Raw genomic sequence first — 11,107 nt, 5'->3', positions numbered from 1 at the left:
AAAGCACAGAGAGGATGCCACACAGCGACATTTTTATCTGTGTTGTGCTGACTCGGCTGAACTCTCCCTCTGTGAGGCTGATGGGGAGGAATGGCCTTGTGGATGAAGCAACCGGGTGCATCCATAGCTGTCATCATCATCTGAATCCAGGACTGCTGAGTCTGCAGCTTTGGCCCCCTACATGGATGGGAAATGACCTGTCTGTGCGTGCCTGACACGCTCTCTGTCTAAAAACCTCGGAAACCCCTTTTTCTCCATCCATAACAACACTACAACTAGCTCAACGCTGTCACCACGGAGTTCTTTTTTTAACTTAAAGACTGACAGGGATTCTTCCTTAGACGTGTGACTTCATTTGTCATCCAAGTGTGTTCTGTTAAAGGAGGAACATATTTTTCACTGGCTACTTGTTATCTTCTGGAAATCTATAATACCCCTTCATGCTGGATAGAAGCAGATGAGTGTTTGTGCTAAGGGACAGAATCACAGTTTTTTCAAGATATTTGAGTTATTTGAAGTCTGAGGACCAGAACGCCAAGAACAGATGTATCATAGGCATATACACCTTAAAAGAAAAGACTAAAGAAAAAAGGAACCACAAATGTTGTACAAATAGTCCTTGCTGGAGGATTTTTACAGCCCAGTTAACTATAAATACTGGTCGGGAAATTGGCCTCCGCCTTGTCAGGCACCCTGCCATACAGTACAGAGCCCGGTTTGCCTTTGGCTTTCTCACTGGCAAAACCTCTAACCAGCTTAGAGATTAATCCTTTCACCTGGCTATTAGCCTAAGCTCCTTAGACGGCTTAATGAGCCAAAACACAACTGCATACCTGACATTGAAACCCGGTCGGCATTGCAAGAACTGTCACAATTTATAGCTATCAGTGAATACCATTTATCTCCAGCTCTATTTATCTTTCAGAACCTGCTCAGTTTGTGTTAAATCAGTGAATTATGCACACTGCACACTGTTATATTAAACACAGATACATCCCTTAATTCAATGTTTTATTTGATTTGCTGACGTACAGAATCCTAAAGATTAGTCCATAGTGATACATTCTGCATCATAGTGTTAGTGATTCATATTTAGGAGGCACGGCGGGCAGCATTGCCGATGTGAGTCAGATTTCCATTGTCAACTTCTATGTGTCACCACTCTGAGAAGCGGGGATACGACTGTGGGTTGGACTGAGAGTCTTGTTCCAGTTTTCAGATCTGCATTGCAGTTTCACTCATATCACTGACCCTTGTAAGACATGGCCCTGGTCCAGGTTGCGGAAGCCTGCCTGTCTGGTTAGTTAATCATGTGAATCCAAAACTAGTCACGTTAAAATTACACTTATATAAATGTTTAATTGTCTTGCCAATAAAAAAAAATGAAGTTTGAAGGAAAAGGAAATTGTTCTTTATCATTCTTTACTCCTCCACCAAATTGAAAAACCATTGAAGGGAGTCTTCAATGTCGTCTGCAAAACCAAAGCAGGATCAGCGATTCTCCCAAATAAATCACCAAGACAACAAAGTTCAGGAGCTTGCATCTCAAATACAGAAGCTAGTTATTAGTAGTCTGCAGGGGCAATTTCCGTGACACCACGGTCACTGCCGGTGTCAGAAATGACAGAAAACAGTATTGAACAATCCCTTAGGTTTCTTAAATTCATCGCAACATTTTGCCTTCCATTGAGTGTGTAAATAACACATGCCTTTAAACTGGAAGTTTATCAAAAATGATCTAGACGTCGCTTTAAATAATGCCTGAGTTGCTAACTTTTCGCGAGCGGGATCATCTTAAATTGTGCCTGGCATTGCAAATAAGAAATCTTGTCCAGCAGAGGACATCAAAGATCCGCCATTATGCTAATTACTGGCATTAGTTGTAATGAGGATACACAAGGGAGCAGTTTGTGAGTCCAAGCCAAAGTGAAAAACAATCAACTGTCCAATCAAAGCTTAGGGGCGGGACTATGGTTGGACAATCACTCTAAGTGTCTCGTTATATAGCTCCCTGCAGCACAATGCACGCAGTCAATCAGAAATGTAACTAAATGTAAAATCAATACAGTGTCCCTCAGGCTGGCTAGCCCATACTTATCTGACCTAATACGAAAAGGCTGTCAGACCATAGTCAACATAAAACAAACATAAAATGCAAATGCATTAGAAAAGGTTGTTTTTATTTGGGCATTTATTATCTTCCATAGAAGACAGCAAATTCTCCAAAAACCTTTGCATGTGTCAATCAACATTAAATATATTTCAGTTGAAAGACATGATCATTGTACCAACTGTCACTAAGTAGCTTGTTGCCTTAATCGTACCAAGTTTTGTTTTTTTCCCTTGCACTAGTTGCACAAATAAATCCAGGAACATAATATCATACCACTTGAATTCTGACATTAGTACACACGATCTCTGTGAAGTGTATTTTCTCAATTGCTTAAGCAATCGAGTATGCTTCTGGGTGGGGCTACCTTTTGATTGGGAATGTCGCTACCCTGTGTTCCTGAGACTGGGTGATCTTGGTGTGTTATACTGTTACATTATGCTCAACAAATATTTCTTTTGCCATTCAATTGTACTTTGTGCCAGCCTTTATGTCCTTTCCGTTTGCAAAAAAAAGATGGCAACGGGCAGAAGTCAAGATAGCGATATCTCTACAATATCCCCACACCGACTTTTTGCAACCATTATTGTGACAGCAACTTTGAAAACATTCAACATTAACTAGTTTCATTTCTCAAAAGGCTGCCACATGTAGGTTTCGTTCTACGCAGCACCAAATGACATGGAGGGATTAGATAATGTCATGCACAATAAGTGTTGTTAATCTTTTCTGACTAAGGTTCATGTTAGTCGTGCAGTTGCTATCACTTCCAGCTCTGAATAACAGGCTGTGAGCAAAATGTTCAAACTTATCGTTGAGATATTTAGCACTGCTCTGTAAACCTCTTCCCTCCATTGCTGCAAAACTCAAAGTGAACTCATTGTTTAACCCTCTTTATTCATCCATCTTTCATTGCCATATTCAAGGATCATGCTCTTGCTTTTGAATGCTTTGTCTTGTTTACTACATTTGATTTGAAAAGGTTGCTGCAGGCGGCTTTGTTACTAGCTGACATCGCTTGTGTGCTGCAGTGCTTTCATTTTCTCTTTGAAAAAATGGTTTCCAGGACTTGAGGGTTGGTTGCTGAGTGGCAACTTTTTTTAAATTAAGGAAGCTAAAAATCCTGGGAGTCTTTGTCATCACATTACAATAAGTTGTTGCTTATTGTCTCCCAAGTTTGACACTCAGAAGCCGACAGAAGCAAAGTTTCTGTAACTAGAAAAAATCTCCACTGCTAGGGCTTTCCATTTGATATAAATCTGAATATGACTCGTTCAACTCGGTTCAACACTTGGGGTATTATCTGCTTATTTAAATACTTTATTTTCTCTGTCTGCTTGCACAGGTATCCCCAGACTTCTGCTTTTGAGCCATGGAGCTTTCATAAACCCAGTCGGACTGAGCCTGTGGAAAGCCTTCCATCTGCTGTGGGCCGCCGAGCTGGCATCAACCTGACATCCGTGGCAAAGCGGGAGGAAGAGGAGTCAGGTGGCTGCTTTCTCACCTTCATAAGTGTGTATGTGTGTGTGTGTGTGTGTGTGTGTGTGTGTGTGTGTGTGTGTGTGTGTGTGTGTGTGTGTGTGTGTGTGGGTGTGGGTGTGTGTGTGTGTGTGTGTGTGTGTGTGTGTGTGTGTGTGTGTGGGTGTGGGTATGTGTGTGTGTGTGTGTGTGTGTGTATTGCAGTGAGCAGACATGCATATATAGTGATATCTATGAATGTGTCTTCTGTGCCAGCTCTCAAATGTGTGTGTCTGGGGGATGATATTACAGCTTATTTTGCAGAAAAAAGAAATGGGTTGGACTAAAAACAGACTTTTTAAAGCACAGATAAAAAGGAAAAACCCCAAGGCTGTTCAACTGGTCTGAAAGACTTTGAGAAGTGAAATTATGTGAAGTCTCTCATATACATCGTGCACATATGTATTGACAGCAGAAAATTTAAAATCTATGATTTGTGAAACCTTTGATTGTAGTTTGAGTGCCTATCCATATTTATGGGTAGCTGTCGGCACTCCCTCCCTGCAGTATTTTCTGCAGAGCTGTAAATCAAATCCTGTCACGTTGGCGCTCTTTGAGAAAAAGCTAAGTAAGTGAAAGGCTCTGCATTTCATTGAACTGTGCTGCAACGATTGAAGAGAATTATGAATACATACTCAGCAGCAGGCTCTTTTAATGCCACCCCCAGTATATCTTTGTCAGGATAATGTAGCTGCACAACCACATATGTTTTCTTCACTGTCACTTAAAGTTAAGTAGTTTATTATCCAAAAGAAAAGGTGGTTCCACCAGAACTCATCTTAGTCCCCCGTTCTTCTACGACAACTGCCATTTCTTTTTTATTTATTTGTCTATTTTTTTTATTTGCCCTACTTTTTTGTTTGTTTATTTGTTTTCTGTCTGTCCTCACAACATGGAAAGCGGCCCTGGGTTCCTAGAAAGGCGCTATATAAATATAAATTATTTTTATTATTATTATTATTATTATTATTATTATTATTATTATTATTTTATTTTATTTTATTTTTTATTTTTCTATTTATTAAAGTTGTGAAAGCACTCAATAATAATAATAATAATAATAATAATATTTCTATTTATTAAAGTTGTGAAAGCACTCAATAATAAATAATAATATAATAAATTACTCAAATCAACTAATACTAAATCTAAAATGTCACTGTATCTGTGACTGTTACGTTGTAACAGAGTAACAAAACACTTCTGAGTTTCCAAAACCCACAACAATGACCAAGGATGTTCTGTCATCACCACGTTTTATCCTCTTTCTTACAATAGATCAATTCACCATTAAGATAAATTATTCACAGCTTTGCTTTAAGTAATAATTGAAGAGCTGGAAATGAGCTGGAAACGATATTGATCTCAGACTTCCACATTAATCCTTATCAATCCCTTCAATTACTCAGCAAATCCTTTCATAGCTGAAAAAAGACTTGCGTCATCATGTGCAAAATATGATTTGGGCTGAGAAGAGAGGTTTTATGCAAAATTCACATTTAGAATAAGATCAAATCAATGAAACGCAGACATTCAATTGTGATTTTCTCACGGAAAATACACAATAGGAGTTGAGTGGAGGATGGTCCATAGCTTGTGTTCTCTTTGGGCCGTGTTGTGGCAAAGTCCATAGGGACTTGGCTTGGGAAGCAGAAGGAAAAACCAAGTGCTACCGAGGTGTCCCTGAGGCAAGGCACCACTACCTACACTGCTCCCCCGGCGCCGTACATAATGGCAGCCCGCTGCTCCTGACACTAGGATAGGTAAATTCAGGATGTATATTTCTTCTTTTCTTCTACACAATGCTTAATTTTCATAGTATAATACACCATTTTGGAAAAGATACTATAGAAAACATATATCTGAAGGAAAGTTATCAACTCAAAGGTTTAATGGTGATTTAAGAGTTACCCATACCCCTTTTCCACCAAAGGGGTTCCAGGGCCGATTGGAGCCGTTGCCCGGTTGCGATCCAGCTTTTACGTGTTTATTCTAGTTGTCGAAAAAACTGGTTTGCATTGGGAAACAACAAATGCTGCTCTGCAGAACAGCATACGTAAGAGGGTAATGTCACGAGGCTGGGGCGTGATTGACTTGAGCGATACAGTTCATGGTGAAAACGGTGAAGGGGAAGAAAGTGTGTCAATTAACTGGTTCGCAGCTGGTCCAACCAAACTATCACCAGCACAGCATTATAAAGAAGCTCATTCCAGTGAAAAAGGGACATTCCTCTGTGGTATCTTGCAAAATGTATGAAAGCTTATCAAATATCTTTAAAGGTTATTGCGCAATGATGTTGTACTATTTCTCTTAACCAATTATACTTTCATACACCAAACGGTCTAGCTGATTTGTTATCCATCTGGACCTTTTTACTTAGGCATTTGTTCATATATCATTCATAGCCTGATTGAGATGAAATTCCACTCATAACAAACTTTTAACATTTTTAAAGGCTTTGACCTTAAATTTCTGAGTTGTTGAGTGATACAAAGACAAAATTCCCTATGTATATTCTAGTTTGGATATCTAGGAAATGAAAGAAGGTTGTGATTTTAACTTGGATCACGGTGTTTCTCTGGCACAATCCGGAAATGTAAGTGAATGTCTTTACCTAAGAAAGGCAACATATAAACAGGAAGCTGTCGAAAAACAGTAGGCAATCGTTACTCATAAAACCTCAACATTTTACTGGGATCGTAACTGAAAACAGGTAAACTGGCACAGAAACAGGAGGGTGCACAGAGTAATACTCTAGTAATTAGAGACAGGTGAAACAAATCAGGGCGGGACACGTAATCACAAAGGTTGGAAACACTTTTGGCAGAAGTTGGAGTATTTAGGGAAGATCTCACTTCTCTTATTTGTGATCTCCGCGCTCCTCGGTCTCACCAGAAGTGTGAATTAACACAGAGGTGTCAGGTGGGGGGATGTTTGTGTGTGTGTGACTAAAACGGGGACCGAGCTTGCTGCTGTCAGATGATCCAGCTGCACCGGCGTCATCACCAACGACCATTGATTTTAAAACCAATTTCCTTGCTTCCTCTTTTTTCTCGTGGTTTCTTTGCATCTCTCCGTGTATCCCTGATGGGAGGGACTAATGCACAAGGAAAAGACGCAAGTGAGGGACGCAGGGATGCAAGTTGAGAGAAGTGAGATCTGCCCTTGGACATGTTACTGTATGTACCATAGTTTCCTGTTTCAGGCTGTCTATGGAGCACATGGGTTGATGATTATGCATGTCTGTAGCTTGATCCAGAAGTTAGCGATGCAATGGCTCCCTCAACAAAAATCCAATGGGTTTTCCAATGGAGTTAGGAATATCGCAGAACATTAGATCCGTGGCATACACGTTTATGATTTCTTGCTGATTTTGATAAGCAAGATAATCTAAATGCCAGGAGTAAATGGCTAATGTAACACTTAAAAGGAACTACTTGACAGTTGCAGGACTTCATGTGAACACAGAATGGCTAAAGGCAGACTCTTGTTTGGCGCGATGACATTTAGTGGAATAATTTAGCCACTTTCTAGCAACTGCAGTTTTGAAGGCCAACTGTTTGTCTGCTACAAACCATTCCACACAAAGCTCTATTGTGTGCAGTTTCAAGCAAAGAAAAAGCGTTTCAACCATGGACAAAATGAAAGACTTTTGATTCACTATGCATACTCTTTAAAAGTTTGTTATTCCCATTTCATTCTCCAAATATTTATTCCCAAAGCACACTTCTCAGAACCCCAATTCATTTTTTCACAAAGGTAGCTTTGGGGAAATTTGTAGTTGAACAGGATACAAAGAACAGAGCCCTTGCCTTGGGTTGCTGCTGCAATAGAGATAAAGGCTTTTGTCATTGTTTGTGTTGCATTCACACACACCATCTGCCACGGTGCATTTGCAGCTACATCGTCAAGGAAGTAGTAACCTATTGCTCCTGACAAAACGTGTACAAGCCTGGGCTGAGCTGCTGAAGGGGGGGGGGGGGGATGCAAGGGAGGCGTCAACTCAGATGTACGGCAACAAATAAAAATTATGACAGCCTAGCCTGGGAGAACCTGGCGTAGAAGAAGAGCCGGCCCTCATCAGTTTCTATTACTGCAGCTTGCTTTGCTGTGTGTTTTCACCGGTGTTTGGATCCGAGCTGCAGGGTAATTAATGGCTCGGGTCGGACAGGAGCAGACGAAAGGCCAGCCAGATGAATAAAAGGTGAAGGATTGGCTCTCTGATGCTGTGGGATCGAACTGGCTTAAACGGTTATCAGCCTACAGATATTGATATATTTCACCTGGGCACAACTGACGTGAGATGCTTCACTGAGAGCTGCACTGGAGGGGAGGCACACAGCGATTGTACGTCACTGTGGCTTTACGGACCACCAAACTAAAGATTTCAGGAGATTAACATACCTACATGGGCTCCGAAGCAACAGAACAGGCTTATTTGTTTTCACTGCAATGGATGAATAAAGGCGTGAGTGAGTCAGAATGTGCCCTAAGTTTTCCCTTTGGTTTTATTACAAACTCAGGAGCTTTCTGTTCACACATATGATGTCTCTATTTTCTGTACAGCTTTAACGACACAAATGCTTACTATCTGACCTCAATTTGTTCACTGTTATTATTTAGTATGTTGAGAAATGTTCAGGTGTTCTAGAAACAATACATTGTTGTGAATTATGGGATGCCAGTGAGAGTACTGCTTAAGGACAGAATACTGTGGACAAACGGTTGGTTATGATTAATCACAATCATACAAAAGCAATGACTCATCTGAAAACGGTAGCTATCCGTGACTGAGCAGCCTATCAGGTAGCAGAGACATTTGTAATCACTTTTAAATTGACTTATTTAAAAGCGATTTACCACGTGAATTGTATTGCATCTTATGTGGACAAACAATATTAAATGCATGAAGCATATCATTACTTAATTGTGTTCTTGAATTAGTTTGTTAATTCACTTAGGGTGATCCACTAAATTAAGGATTAGCACCCAGATTGGTACCCACTATCTACCTTCTACCTCCATCCACTACAGAACATATTGCTATGTTTACATTTTCCTTTTTTTTTGTTCGCAGCCAGTGCCTTTATTAAAGCCACAGCGTTGAAAAGGCTAGACAGATCGGATTACACGCAGCAAATAGTCCCAGGCTTGATTGGAACCCTGGTCCATGGGGACCAAGCCACGGCATATGGGGCGGCCCCAGAATTCATTGCGGTCAGCTGCTCACATGTTCCTGTCTTGAGCTGTATATTGAGCTTTGTCCATTAAAACCAATGTCGTTGTACATATGACACATCTTTTAAAATAGTATAATGTATTTATGTGCACAGTTGTAGGATTTAAAAGGACTTCACAAATTAATTTAAGACTATTTTCACTTTAAAGCTTGTTTTTTTATAATTTGATGATTATCCAGGTGCCCTTTTGAACATTTGAACATTGGCTTGCTGTATTCATTCCTCTTGGTTATATTTGACATTTAAACATTCCCTTAGAATGTGCTTTAATATGTGTTTTGGATGAAATGTACATTCCTTATTTTGTGCAAATACACTCCAAACTTTAGCTAATGCTTAAGGGACATGTTGTTCTATAAAGACAGTGACTTTGCATAATTACCTCTTGTTTTTGGAACTCAGACAACAGATGACTCATAAATGTTTCAAATAAACTTTGGAGGACATTTTTCAAATATCATGAGGACTGTACATTGTGCCCCCTTTCACTTTTATCAGAAGCACATTAGGAAAGCATCGATGAGAAAATAATATGTATTATAACCTATCTCTACAGATTTGTCTAACACAAGCCAGTACTGAATATTGGAAATTCAACAATTAACTTAATGGATGCAAACTGTACGGGACTGCACTGTACTGTCACAGGAGCTGGCAAGCTTGGCTTGACGAGGCAAGACAAAGGGGCACAGAAAACCTGGAGACACAGACGCATTATACAGTATGTGACGTCAGGGGGTACAGCTGAAGACAATCAGGGTGGGGCCGACAAAACACGGGAAACTCACAAAGGCAGGAAATGAAGTTATCTGAACGAGAGCGAGAGGTCGATACAAATTGAAACAGGAATTAACGAGACAAATCACACACATAAATGCCTGGACACCACATCACACATATGACAATGAAGAGTGAGTACACCAAGCAAAAACTGTCTATGTACACACTTGAAATTATTATTGAAAGTCTGCACATGTATTATCAAACTCTTTAACTCTATACAGTACCTTTAAGGGATTACAGCATATACAGTTTCAGAAAAGGTATTAAAATGTAGGGGTTTAAATAAAATAGTCCGCCTAACGCCAGTCACACTGACACTGTATTTCACTTGAATGCACTCACTGGTTGGAAATGTACAAGATGATTAATTAATGAATAACGGTTATTAAGTGAACGGACTCTTTTGCTTTCTTTCTCCCTTGGTGCCGGAGTGAAGGGAACAGATACAGATTTGATAAAGAGTGTTTGACTAGGGTTGGGATTTTAATGGAACGAAAATAACTGGTTGGTCTTGACGGATTGAAAAGTAAGAAAAAGTATTTTTCCAGATGTACTTTCTGCACAAAATGTTTCTCTCTCTGTGAATGCTGTTGTTTCTTCTTTAAACATGTGGGAGGGAGTCTAGCAGGGGTATGGTGGTGGGAGGCCGCAGTGGAGATGGAGAGGAGAGCAGCAGATGGTGAAGATTTCTCAGCGTTTATTTCAGGAGAGTTCAGTCTTTACGGCTCATATACTGACTTAATTATGAGACAGGGGGGAGAGTGAACCCCTGGAAGAGGGATTTAAAGAGGCAGGGAAATCTTCATTAGGCCCACAAGGACAGCGCAGCACTGATGGAAATGAGTGTAGAGAGAGCATAGAATTACAGTATGAGAATAGTAGTTCATTCAAGTTCTTTATTGTCTTGAGCAGAAAAATTACAAAGCAGTGGTTGGTAATGACAATCTTAGATCTCAGGCTGCCTTCAACAATGCTCAATTAAATATGTATAGAAAAGCAGAAATCAAACACAGTGAATAAAATACTTAAAATAGTGCTCTGTAAAATTATAGCCACCCAAACACATTCTCCTAAACTTGCTGCTCTATTTAAGCTGCCAGATCTGCCTGCCTACCTACGGCCACTATTTGCCAAACAAATATCAAGAAAGAGTCTGCATACAGATACCATTTCAAACCAAATGGCTAGAAACCAATCCATTTTGTTGAGCTTGAATATTTGACCGTTTTTTGCTCTTTCATTTCAACATTTTGAAGGGATGCTTTCTGAAACCTCTGTAGCATTTGCCTGATTATAGCTATGCAGTCACACATTTAGATTGTGTTGATGCTTGTGGCTTGTTATGCAAAATGATTAAGTGTAGAAGCAAAGCAATTCCAAACAGGAAACCAACTGAACATGCACTGGCAAATGAAGTAAAGGTCTTTTAAAAATCAAACTTCCTTAAGAAACATTT

The sequence above is a fragment of the Eleginops maclovinus genome, chromosome 8 (assembly GCF_036324505.1).
Source record: "Eleginops maclovinus isolate JMC-PN-2008 ecotype Puerto Natales chromosome 8, JC_Emac_rtc_rv5, whole genome shotgun sequence".
Lineage (NCBI taxonomy): Eukaryota > Metazoa > Chordata > Actinopteri > Perciformes > Eleginopidae > Eleginops > Eleginops maclovinus.
This window is presented reverse-complemented; position numbering follows the sequence as displayed.